The sequence below is a fragment of the Eriocheir sinensis genome, chromosome 17, assembly GCF_024679095.1.
Source record: "Eriocheir sinensis breed Jianghai 21 chromosome 17, ASM2467909v1, whole genome shotgun sequence".
Taxonomy (NCBI): domain Eukaryota; kingdom Metazoa; phylum Arthropoda; class Malacostraca; order Decapoda; family Varunidae; genus Eriocheir; species Eriocheir sinensis.
In genome coordinates this window covers 14,552,861-14,562,860 of record NC_066525.1, presented here as the reverse complement: position 1 = coordinate 14,562,860, position 10,000 = coordinate 14,552,861, and the positions used below count along the sequence as shown (strand labels likewise).

Genomic DNA, 10,000 nt, shown 5'->3' with positions numbered 1-10,000 from the left:
ACGATCCCTTCCTCTCCCCTCACTCGTCACATACGTTCCCTGTCCCGTTCCTTGTTAATACGTTCCCTCTCTTTCCCCTTCCTTGCCAGGTATATTCTCTTTTCCTCTTCCTTTTCTTGTCAAATACATTCTCTTAATCTCACTTGCTTGTCAATTTGTCAGTCCCTTTCCTTGGCAAATTCGTCACCTTTTTTTTCTTTCTTGACCAAAAATTAATGTCCCTTTTCCTTTCCTTGATAAATACGACCCCTTTCCCGTTCCTTGTCAAATGCATTCCCTTTCTCTTCCCTTCCCTGTCAAATGCTTTTCCTTTTTCTCCCCTTCCTTGTCAAATGCATTACCTTTCTCTTCCCTTCCCTGTCAAATGCTTTTCCTTTTTCTCCCCTTCCTTGTCAAATGCATTACCTTTCTCTTCCTTTCCCTGCCAAATGCATTCCTTTTCTCTTCCCTTCCCTGTCAAATGCAACCTTTTCTCTTCCCTTCCCTGTCAAATCCATTCCCTTTCTCTTCCCTTCCCTGTCAAATGCATTCCCTTTCTCTTCCCTTCCCTGTCAAATGCATTCCTTTTCTCTTCCCTTCCCTGTCAAATGCATTCCCTTTCTCTTCCCTTCCCTGTCAAATGCATTCCCTTTCTCTTCCCTTCCCTGTCAAATGCATTCCCTTTCTCTTCCCTTCCCTGTCAAATGCATTCCCTTTCTCTTCCCTTCCCTGTCAAATGCATTCCCTTTCTCTTCCCTTCCTTGTCAAATGCATTCCCTTTCTCTTCCCTTCCCTGTCAAATGCATTCCCTTTCTCTTCACTTCCTTGTCAAAAATTTCTTTCCCTGTCTTCCTTCCCTGTCAAATGCATTCCCTTTCTCTTCCCTTCCCTGTCAAATGCATTCCCTTTCTCTTCCCTTCCCTGTCAAATGCATTCCTTTTCTCTTCCCTTCCCTGTCAAATGCATTCCCTTTCTCATCCCTTCCTTGTCAAAATGCATTCCCTTTCTCTTCACTTCCTTGTCAAATGCATTTCCTTTTTCTTCCCTTCCTTGTCAAATGCTTCCCCTTTTTGCTTCCTTGTCAAAATGCATTCTCTTTCTTTTCCCTTATTTTTCAAATGCATTCATTTTTTCTCCCCTACCTTTTCAAATACTTTCCCGTTTTGTTTCCTGTCAAAATGCATCCCCTTTCTCTTCCCTCCCTTGTCAAATGCATTCCCCTTTTTTCCCCTACTTTGTCAAATACTTTTCCTTTTTGGCTTCCTAGTCAAAATACACTCCCTTTCTTTTTCCTTGTCAATATACATTATCTTTCAACTTTCAACTTCAAATACATCCCTTTCCTCTCCCCTGCCGTGACTACACATTCGGTTAGCTGCGTCGTTTTCTTTGTCAAGTAAAATTTATATATTTGTGATGGTGATGAAACATTTCCCGTCCGCGGATACAACAAACTCGAGAAAAAAAGAAAAACACTTGAATAATTAAATGAAGGACTGAAGCCAAAACGAAAGAGGACGAATTGGAATATGGCGGATGTACGAGAGAGAGAGAGAGAGAGAGAGAGAGAGAGAGGCTGGGATGCCGATATACATAATTACATACATAAATTCATACACACGTTCATACTAATGGGACAAATACACAAACACATACATACATACATTCATACGCACATACATACAACCATACTTACATAAACTGACTGTACGAAAGTGAGAAATTTAATTAAGACAAGTGTGGTGTTTTCGGCAGGGCTAATATACCTGTCCACTTTTCCCTCGCCGTTGATTGAGTTAAAGGCAAGAGAATAATACCAATTTAGTTTACCTTGGATTAAGATGAGGACGAGATGGAACGAAGGAGGCTAACATGATTGGAAGGAGGAGGAGGAGGAGGAGGAGGAGGAGGAGGAGGAGGAGATGAAGGATAGGATGAAGAGGAGCCGGAGGAGTAGGAAATGAAGGACTAAGAATAGATAAAAAAGGAATTCTCGATAAAAGGAGAGATAGAGGGATAAGATAAGAAAGCTAGGAAGTAAAGGGAAAGAACAGGATGAGGATGCGGAGGAGGAGGAGGAAAGTGTGGAAACGGAAAATGAAAGATAGATGTGAGGAAAAAGAAGCAGAAAAGAAACGAAAAATGGAGAAGCGGTAGGAGGAGGAAGAGAAGGTGGTATAAGAGGATGAGATAAGAGGATAAGAAGAGAAGTAGAAGGAGGGGGAGGAGGAGGAGATGAGCAACCGTGCAATGTGGAGGAGATTGCCGCCGCGTGGTTAATGTGGAGGAGGGATGCTTGAATATTGGATGAAGGAGGGGAGGAGGAGGAGGAGGAGAGGGAGGGAGGGAGGGATGGAAGGAGAGAGGAAATAGAGAGGAGAGCCACGGATGGAGAAAGGACTGTATATTAGTGGGGGGGGGAGGTGTGTATGTGTGTGTGTGTGTGTGTGTGTGTGTGTGTGTGTGTGTGTGTGTGTGTGTGTGTGTGTGTGTGTGTGTACAACCGTTTTCTTCGTAAGAGCAGCACCGTTGTCTTTCTTTCCTTTTTAGCGTGGGGGTAGGCCTCCAAAAACCCAAAAGGCCTACCGGCGCCACAGAGAAAAAAATGGAAGAACAAATATTACATAGCTAACAAAAATATTTAATTAGGAGTGAAATTAAACACAAGTATGTGAGAAGTTTAGAAAAATATGTCAAAGTAAAAATTATGAACGATGGCGAAAAACAAGTGATTATCCTGCACGGCTGCTGCGGTGCTTCAGCGGCTGATTAGTGTTGACCTTCACGAAATTAACGCAAATACGGAGGTGTGTCGCGGCGGGCAGGTGCTTCATTAACCCATACAAGTGTGTTATTAGGTGTGACAAGGTGTGCGAGCAAAAAAAAACACGCACGCACGCACACACACACACACACACACACACACACACACACACACACACACACACACACACACACACACACACACACACACACACACACACACACACACACACACACACACACACACATACACACATAAAACCCTCGGGTGGAAACAGACGGTCAGTTAGTACGATGAAATTATACGATCGGGAAATCACACACAATTATACGTTATTTTGTGATTTGGCAACACAAAGACAAGACACTAAGAAAACACGCTGCGCTCTCCTTCCCTCCTTCCCTCCCTCCCTCCCTCTCCTCCTCCTCCCCTCCTTCATCCATTATTCAATAAGAAAACCCGCATGCTAAAAACCAACAAAAGGCACATTACTTTATCTGAGCAACGCCACCGAGTAAACATGAGCGAATTACTGAATATCTAAGTATACTAAAAGGAAACTAAATATCCAGGTGATCAGGAGGATGGAATATAAAGTAGCAGGATGGCATTAGATAGTTAATGCCTTCAACGATGTTATGTGCCATTACTGTGAGGAGAGAAGGGAGGAAAGATGGAGGGAAAGGAAAGAATGGAAGAGATAGAAGAGGGATTGTGGAGGGAGAGGAGGGAGAAAAGAGAGAGGTAAAGATTGGAGATAGAGGAGGGATTGAGTAGGGACAGGAGGTATTCAATCATGGCGTCGGAGAGAGGAGTGCACGAGAAGAGAGCGAAGGGAAGAAAGGAGAGACACAGAAGAGAAAAAGAAAACAAAAGGAAGAAGAGAGAGAGAAAAAAAAAAGTAAGAAAGAGGGAAGTATGGATATGCAAAAGCTGTAGGAAGTGAGGGAGAAACACGAAGGAGGGAAGGAAGGATGCCGGAAAGGAGGACGTATTGGAGGAAGAAGGGAGATGGAAAAGGAATCCGTCGCCTTCCTCCGTCCTCATAAAGTGTACCCTGTGTGAAGGAGGCTTACACGAGGGTTCCGAAGACTTAGAAGGAAGAAGAGGAAGAGGAGGAGAAGGAGGAGGAGGATGTGTAGGTAAGGCAGGTGGAGATGGAGTAGATAAGGGCGGACGAGAAGGAGGAGGGAGGACACAAAGAGGCTGAGAAAGGGACAAAAAGAGGAGGAGGAGGAGGAAGAGGAGGAGGAGGAAGTTAAGAGACATGAGGAGACAGGTGAGGGTGAAAAGATGGCCAGGTAAGTTGAGAGAGAGAGAGAGTGGCTTGATAGGAGGAAACGGGAGTGACTGACTGGAGGAAGCGTCAGGCAGCTGGAGGCAACACGGAGGAAAGAAAGAAAGGAAGGAAAGGAGGGAGGGAGAAAACTTGTGGTTGCTGGTGGTAGGGGAGATAAAGGGAGAAAGGGAGAATCGGATAAAAGGGTGAATAATACTGATAAAGGAGGAAGTAGATACACAGAAAGAAAAGAAACACATGGAATAAAACAGATAACACACACACACACACACACACACACACACACACACACACACACACACACACACACACACACACACACACACACAGATCAGATTAGATGCACGTCCGGGGATTCAGTCTTTCCTACGGCTCCCCTTTGTGTATTTTTATCCGCGTTCCTGTTATCAAATCGGATTTCGGTTCGTCGTTATTCTGTTTCATTCTTTTCTGAACGCCACTGGCCTAACTCTCCTCGCCTTTCGACCCTAACTGTGGGAAATCAGAATCCATAGAAGAGAAATATATTATAGAAGTTTTTGATGTTATTTTGCTGTGGTTCTTCCGTATTTCCCTTTTTTCATTTATTTATAGCGTATCTATGTTATGAGAGGCGTTTGTTTCTTATTAATACATGCGCTTTTGAATCTATATGTTCAAGGCGTCGAATTACTATTTTATTTTAATACATTTCGAAAACGGGTTACTGTTCCTGCTCCTCCTCCTCCTCCGCTTCTTCCACCTCCAGTTCTTTCTTTTACCGAGGTATTGTTCTTGTTTTCCTTTTTTTCTCTTTCTTTTCTTCTTTTTCTTCTTCCTCTTTCGCTTCCTTTTCCTTTACCTCTTCCTCCTCCTCCTCCTCCTCCTCCTCCTCCTCCTCCTTTTCCTTCTCCTCGGATTCTCGGTACGTATGTTTTCTTTTCCACATTTTAATTAACCCATTGTTAAAATTACCTCGACTTCCTCATATTCTTGTTTTTTCTTCCACACTGTCAACCATTTCTCTCTCTCTCTCTCTCTCTCTCTCTCTCTCTCTCTCTCTCTCTCTCTCTCTCTCTCTCTCTCTCTCTCTCTCTCTCTCTCTCTCTCTCTCTCTCTCTCTCTCTCTCTCTCTCTCTCTCTCCCCTACCACCAGCAACCACAAGTTTTCTCCCTCCCTTCCTTCCTTCCTTCCTATCTTTCTTTCCTCCGTGTTGCCTCCAGCTGCCAGACGCTTCCTCCAGTCAGTCACTCCTTTTTCCTCCTATCAAGCCACTTCTCTCTCTCTCTCTCTCTCTCTCTCTCTCTCTCTCTCTCTCTCTCTCTCTCTCTCTCTCTCTCTCTCTCTCTCTCTCTCTCTCTCTCTCTCTCTCTCGCGTACGTGGGCTGTGGATACCGGATAGTGTGGATTCATGTGCCCGACTGAGTACCTGACTGACTGAGTTTCTGATTGAGTGGCTATGGATGTTAACCCGGTAACAGTGGGGATCATGTTTCTTAATGGTCCCCCTAAGCGAGAAAAATGAGAATAAAATCATCACTCACACAAACCATTTCAAAATATATATCAAAGCATTTGTGATCAGTTTATGTATTATCTATTTTGAGGGGTTTAAATCATGGTACAAATTTCCCCCGTCGCAGCTACCGGGTTAAACGACGTGTGTTACCCTGAGGGACACTCACACAGCGTGCACCAGCGACTGTCTGTGTTTCGTTGCCTGCCATATTCTTAAACATTTCGTCGCCCACAGCACAAACAAGGCTTTCATAGGAGTTCCGGGCATTTAAATTTGTAGTTTTATGACCCTGGTGGTAGTTTGATAAAGCCTCTGTATTATGAACGTGCAGAAAACCTACCCGGAGAACACGCTTGATGTCCTTCTCGCCCTTTGGAAATAGTCGATGTAAGAGGCAGAAGCAGCTAAGAATACTGACCTCAGCTTTAAAGGATGATTGATTGAGTGAGGGATATATTCACAGACTCTCAGTGTAGCATGTGGGAATAAGATGGTTGAAAGAACAGGTTATATAAGAGTGTACGGCATTAGGTTAGTGTAAGATTATATATACAACTATGAGGGTAATGGATTAATACGTAAGGCAGACAGGTACGTAGATGAGTGATTAACATGCACGTGGTTAAGCGAACGTATATGATAGAGCTGTTAAATATATGTGTTAGTGATCAAGGAGGCAATTAGTAGGTATCGATGTAAGAGAGATGAGCGATAGCGGTTCAATAGACGTCGAGATAATTGATGAGGTGGTGTGTACATTTTATTCATATTCAAGCACACACACACACACACACACACACACACACACAATCACGGAGCAAAGAATATGTTTTCGAGTCGCAGGACGCGAGAAAAGCCGATTTTTGCATCACCCAATACCGGAAATAAGGCAGCAAGAACGGATAAGCAGAGAGAAGAAAGGACAAGCGAGACAAACGAGCGAGAAACCGAACGAAAGATAAAAGAGCGATGGCAAAAGAATGATAAAAAGATAGACGGAAAAGACGTAAAAAAAATAAGGTAAAAGGTGGGAGCTAATAAACGAACGAGGAAAATCATGCAGGAAGAACCAAGGAGAAAAGGAAGAAGGGAAGAGAGGAAGGAAGGAAAGAAAGGCAGGCAATGAGGCACGAGACGAGTCAATATTTTCAGGTGCGACAGGTAAGGGGCGCCATCTAATGAGCTGCAAGGGGGGGGCAAGGTGAGACGGACGAGGACGAAAGGAGAGAGAAAGTGAGAAAAATAGGAAAAAAGAAGATAAGAGGGCGAGGAGAAAGAGGGAGAACGAGAGAAAAGAAGAAAAAGAGGAAATAAGAGGATGGTGGAAACTTCAACAAATGGAAAAGAGGAAAAAAAATGAGAAGGCAAGATGCAAAATGAGAAGGAAAGATGGATGGATAGATAGATATGAAGAGAATGTGTTAAGAAGTTATTGCCTAATGCACTCCCAAGGCATCAGTCAACGTCCCTCCTCTTTTCAGACCTCTTTCTGGACCTTCGTGTAATTTAGAATGAAACACAATCAACGGAACACGTGCACCTACCTGGCCAGTGCTCTCCGGCGCCTTGTTTGGTCTCCCAGCTCTCGTGTTTACCTGGCGGGGAGGAGAGAGGGATTAACACCTTTTTATAGCTTGTTCAATACACAGACAACCCTAAGGAGCAAGAATGCGTGTTGGGGTGGGGGGGAGTTGTGTGTGTGTGTGTGTGTGTGTGTGTGTGTGTGTGTGTGTGTGTGTGTGTGTGTGTGTGTGTGTGTGTGTGTGTGTGTGTGTGTGTGTGTGTGTGTGTGTGTGTGTGTGTGTGTGTGTTATGGTGGTTTCAAAAGGAGGCTGAACAAAGAACCTCCTTTAAGAAAACAGTTCAGTCATCGCCTCGACACACACAAGAGTAACTTTCCATCACCATCGTTGGCCCGAGTGTCAACAATGGCAGATATAGACTGATGAAAAAATATAGATTATGCATATTGTTTTTTTGTTTACATTAGCTTTTATCAGAGAAGTAAGCCTTCAAAGGATCTACTATATACCAGTATGTATGTTTCTCATAACTGAAGCATCAGCATGAATGATCTTTTTGGAAATCATAAAGGTAGGTGCGAGATCACAATCAACCCGTTACCAAAGCAATGACACGGCCACATCATCTTAACAGAAGAGCAGGTAAGTGAAATAAGCTGTAATATCAACCAGCAAAAGTACATTACAAACTAATATGTTAACTCCAGTCACCGGGACTTTCTTATTATTGTTAACTCCCTGACTGTATAGACTTGAGTTTATGTTTATTCTTTGTAAGATAAATAGAAAATAGGAGAATTGAAAACAAAGTTCAGCCACCGAAGGAAACTTCGGAAAATGGAAAGGTTATTACAAGAAAAAAAAGACAAACGATACAGAAACTTGTGCCACAGAGGAAGCTAATCAAATGGAAAGTTTTTAAAAAGTTGATAATCCGAAAAAAAAGTGTAATGATCTTCAGCCCAGCAAGATGGAGTGGTGGTAGTGGTCTGTGAGGAGGAGTTGTGAGGACTGAGCACGGCCGATTAACTCTGACAATGACGATGTAGGCGACACATGAGTGGGAAACTTTTAATAACCAATTCTTGCCGAGGTCTTAAAAGATCAACTTTTTTAAACTTAGAGGAACAGAACAGCGAGTCCAGCCAAAAAACGAGACAAGCTAAAACACACACACACACACACACACACACACACACACACACACACACACACACACACACACACACACACACACACACACACACACACACACACACACACACACATTTATAGTCACAGTGATTAAAAAGAATATTGAAATCTACGCTTAAATATTGTTCAAGGGTATGAGTAACACTAGAATCATTATAACCACCACTACCACAACCACCACCACCACAGCCACCACCACCACCACCACCACAGCCATCATCACCACCACCACCACCACCACCACCACCACAGCCATCATAATAGCTGTTACCACAACTCAGCCACAAAGACGCATTAAACTTGTCATTCTTAACTTGACATACGAGATACATTTTTATTTTTACTTGACCGTTTTTCATCAGTCTAGATTACGAACCATCCTGAACAAGTTACAGTACACGGGTCCAAACACACAAATATACAGTTACTTGCGACCCCACGAGTTATAAACTTAGCAGCCAAATTGCACGGGGTACTTATGCAAATTAGCGAGGTTAAGTTACAAAGAAAAACGTGGGCTCATACATGGGAGTAGTTACACACACACACACACACACACACACACACACACACACACACACACACACACACACACACACTTTTTTTTTTGTAAGCTGGTTGTGAACATTTCAAACCTCACACGAAAGTAGACAATATGTATGTATGTATGTATGTATTATCTAACCATACTTATGTGCATTCATGTATATCACCATTAGACGTGTAGAATTACTTATATGAATAATTGTATGTGTACGTAATTATGAATATGAGGAAGAGAAAGTGAGAAAAAATGATGCAAAAAACAAATCAAGTCATCAATTAATGTACACGTCGTTTCAATCACTCATCTCTATAAACCTTAAGTGACAGGGCTGATGACGCAACACAGCACGTGGGCCTCAGTGCAAAACCTTGAGCACACGAAACAAAACACTAAGGCAGCAAACATGTTGATGGGTTATGGGACGCAGGTGTTGACGTGTCCAGAGCGAATGAAATGTGAAAAATGCCGCATGATTACTGAGTATATTCTAATTACACAAACCGAGAGCAAAGAGAGTGAGTTAAAGAGATTGAGAGATAAAGATAAGGGTGCAAGTTAAGCAGCAAACATGTTAATGACTTATGGAACGCAGGAGTTGACGTGTCCAGAGCGAATGAAATGTGAAATATGCCGCATGATTACTGAGTATATTCTAATTACACAAACCGAGAGCAAAGAGAGTGAGTTAAAGAGATTGAGAGATAAGGATAAGGGTGCAAGTTAAGCAGCAAACATGTTAATGGCTTATGGAACGCAGGAATTGACGTGTCCAGAGCGAATGAAATGTGAAATATGCCGCATGATTACTGAGTATATTCTAATTACACAAACCGAGAGAAAGGGAGAGGGCTGAAGAGATAGAGAAGTTAAGAGGATTACAAGGCTCCAAATAACACCACCATCATTACCATCCCTACCACCACCACCGACACAAGAGCACTAATTATCCCGCATTATGCACCCTCCACCTCCACCTCCTCCCATCCTCCAGACTAGCACTATTGTTGTCCATCACCCCCCTCTCACCACCACCACCACCGCACCTCCACGTCTCCCCTCCCTTCTAATTTTACTCCCCCTAAGTCTCTTCTTCCTACTCTTTGTTCTCAGCTTCCTCACCTATAAATTCACCCACAACAATGAGTCTCTATCGCCTCCTTAGCCAAATATCTCTTCTTCTTTTCGTTCTCTGGT

General features: G+C 43.1%; 1 protein-coding gene across 2 annotated transcripts in view; it reads right to left on the bottom strand.

Moving 5' to 3' along the window:
• LOC126999990 (G-protein coupled receptor dmsr-1-like) overlaps window positions 1–10,000 on the bottom strand; it is a 144,808-nt gene that overhangs the window by 112,096 nt on the left and 22,712 nt on the right. The window contains exon 1 of one of the 2 annotated variants that reach the window (XM_050863339.1): window positions 7,087–7,140. The exons of the other annotated variant lie outside the window; for it this stretch is intronic. The gene's annotated coding sequence lies outside the window, so the exon portion shown is untranslated. Of the gene's footprint in view, window positions 1–7,086; window positions 7,141–10,000 lie in introns of those variants that run through there. 2 annotated transcript variants of the gene reach the window in all.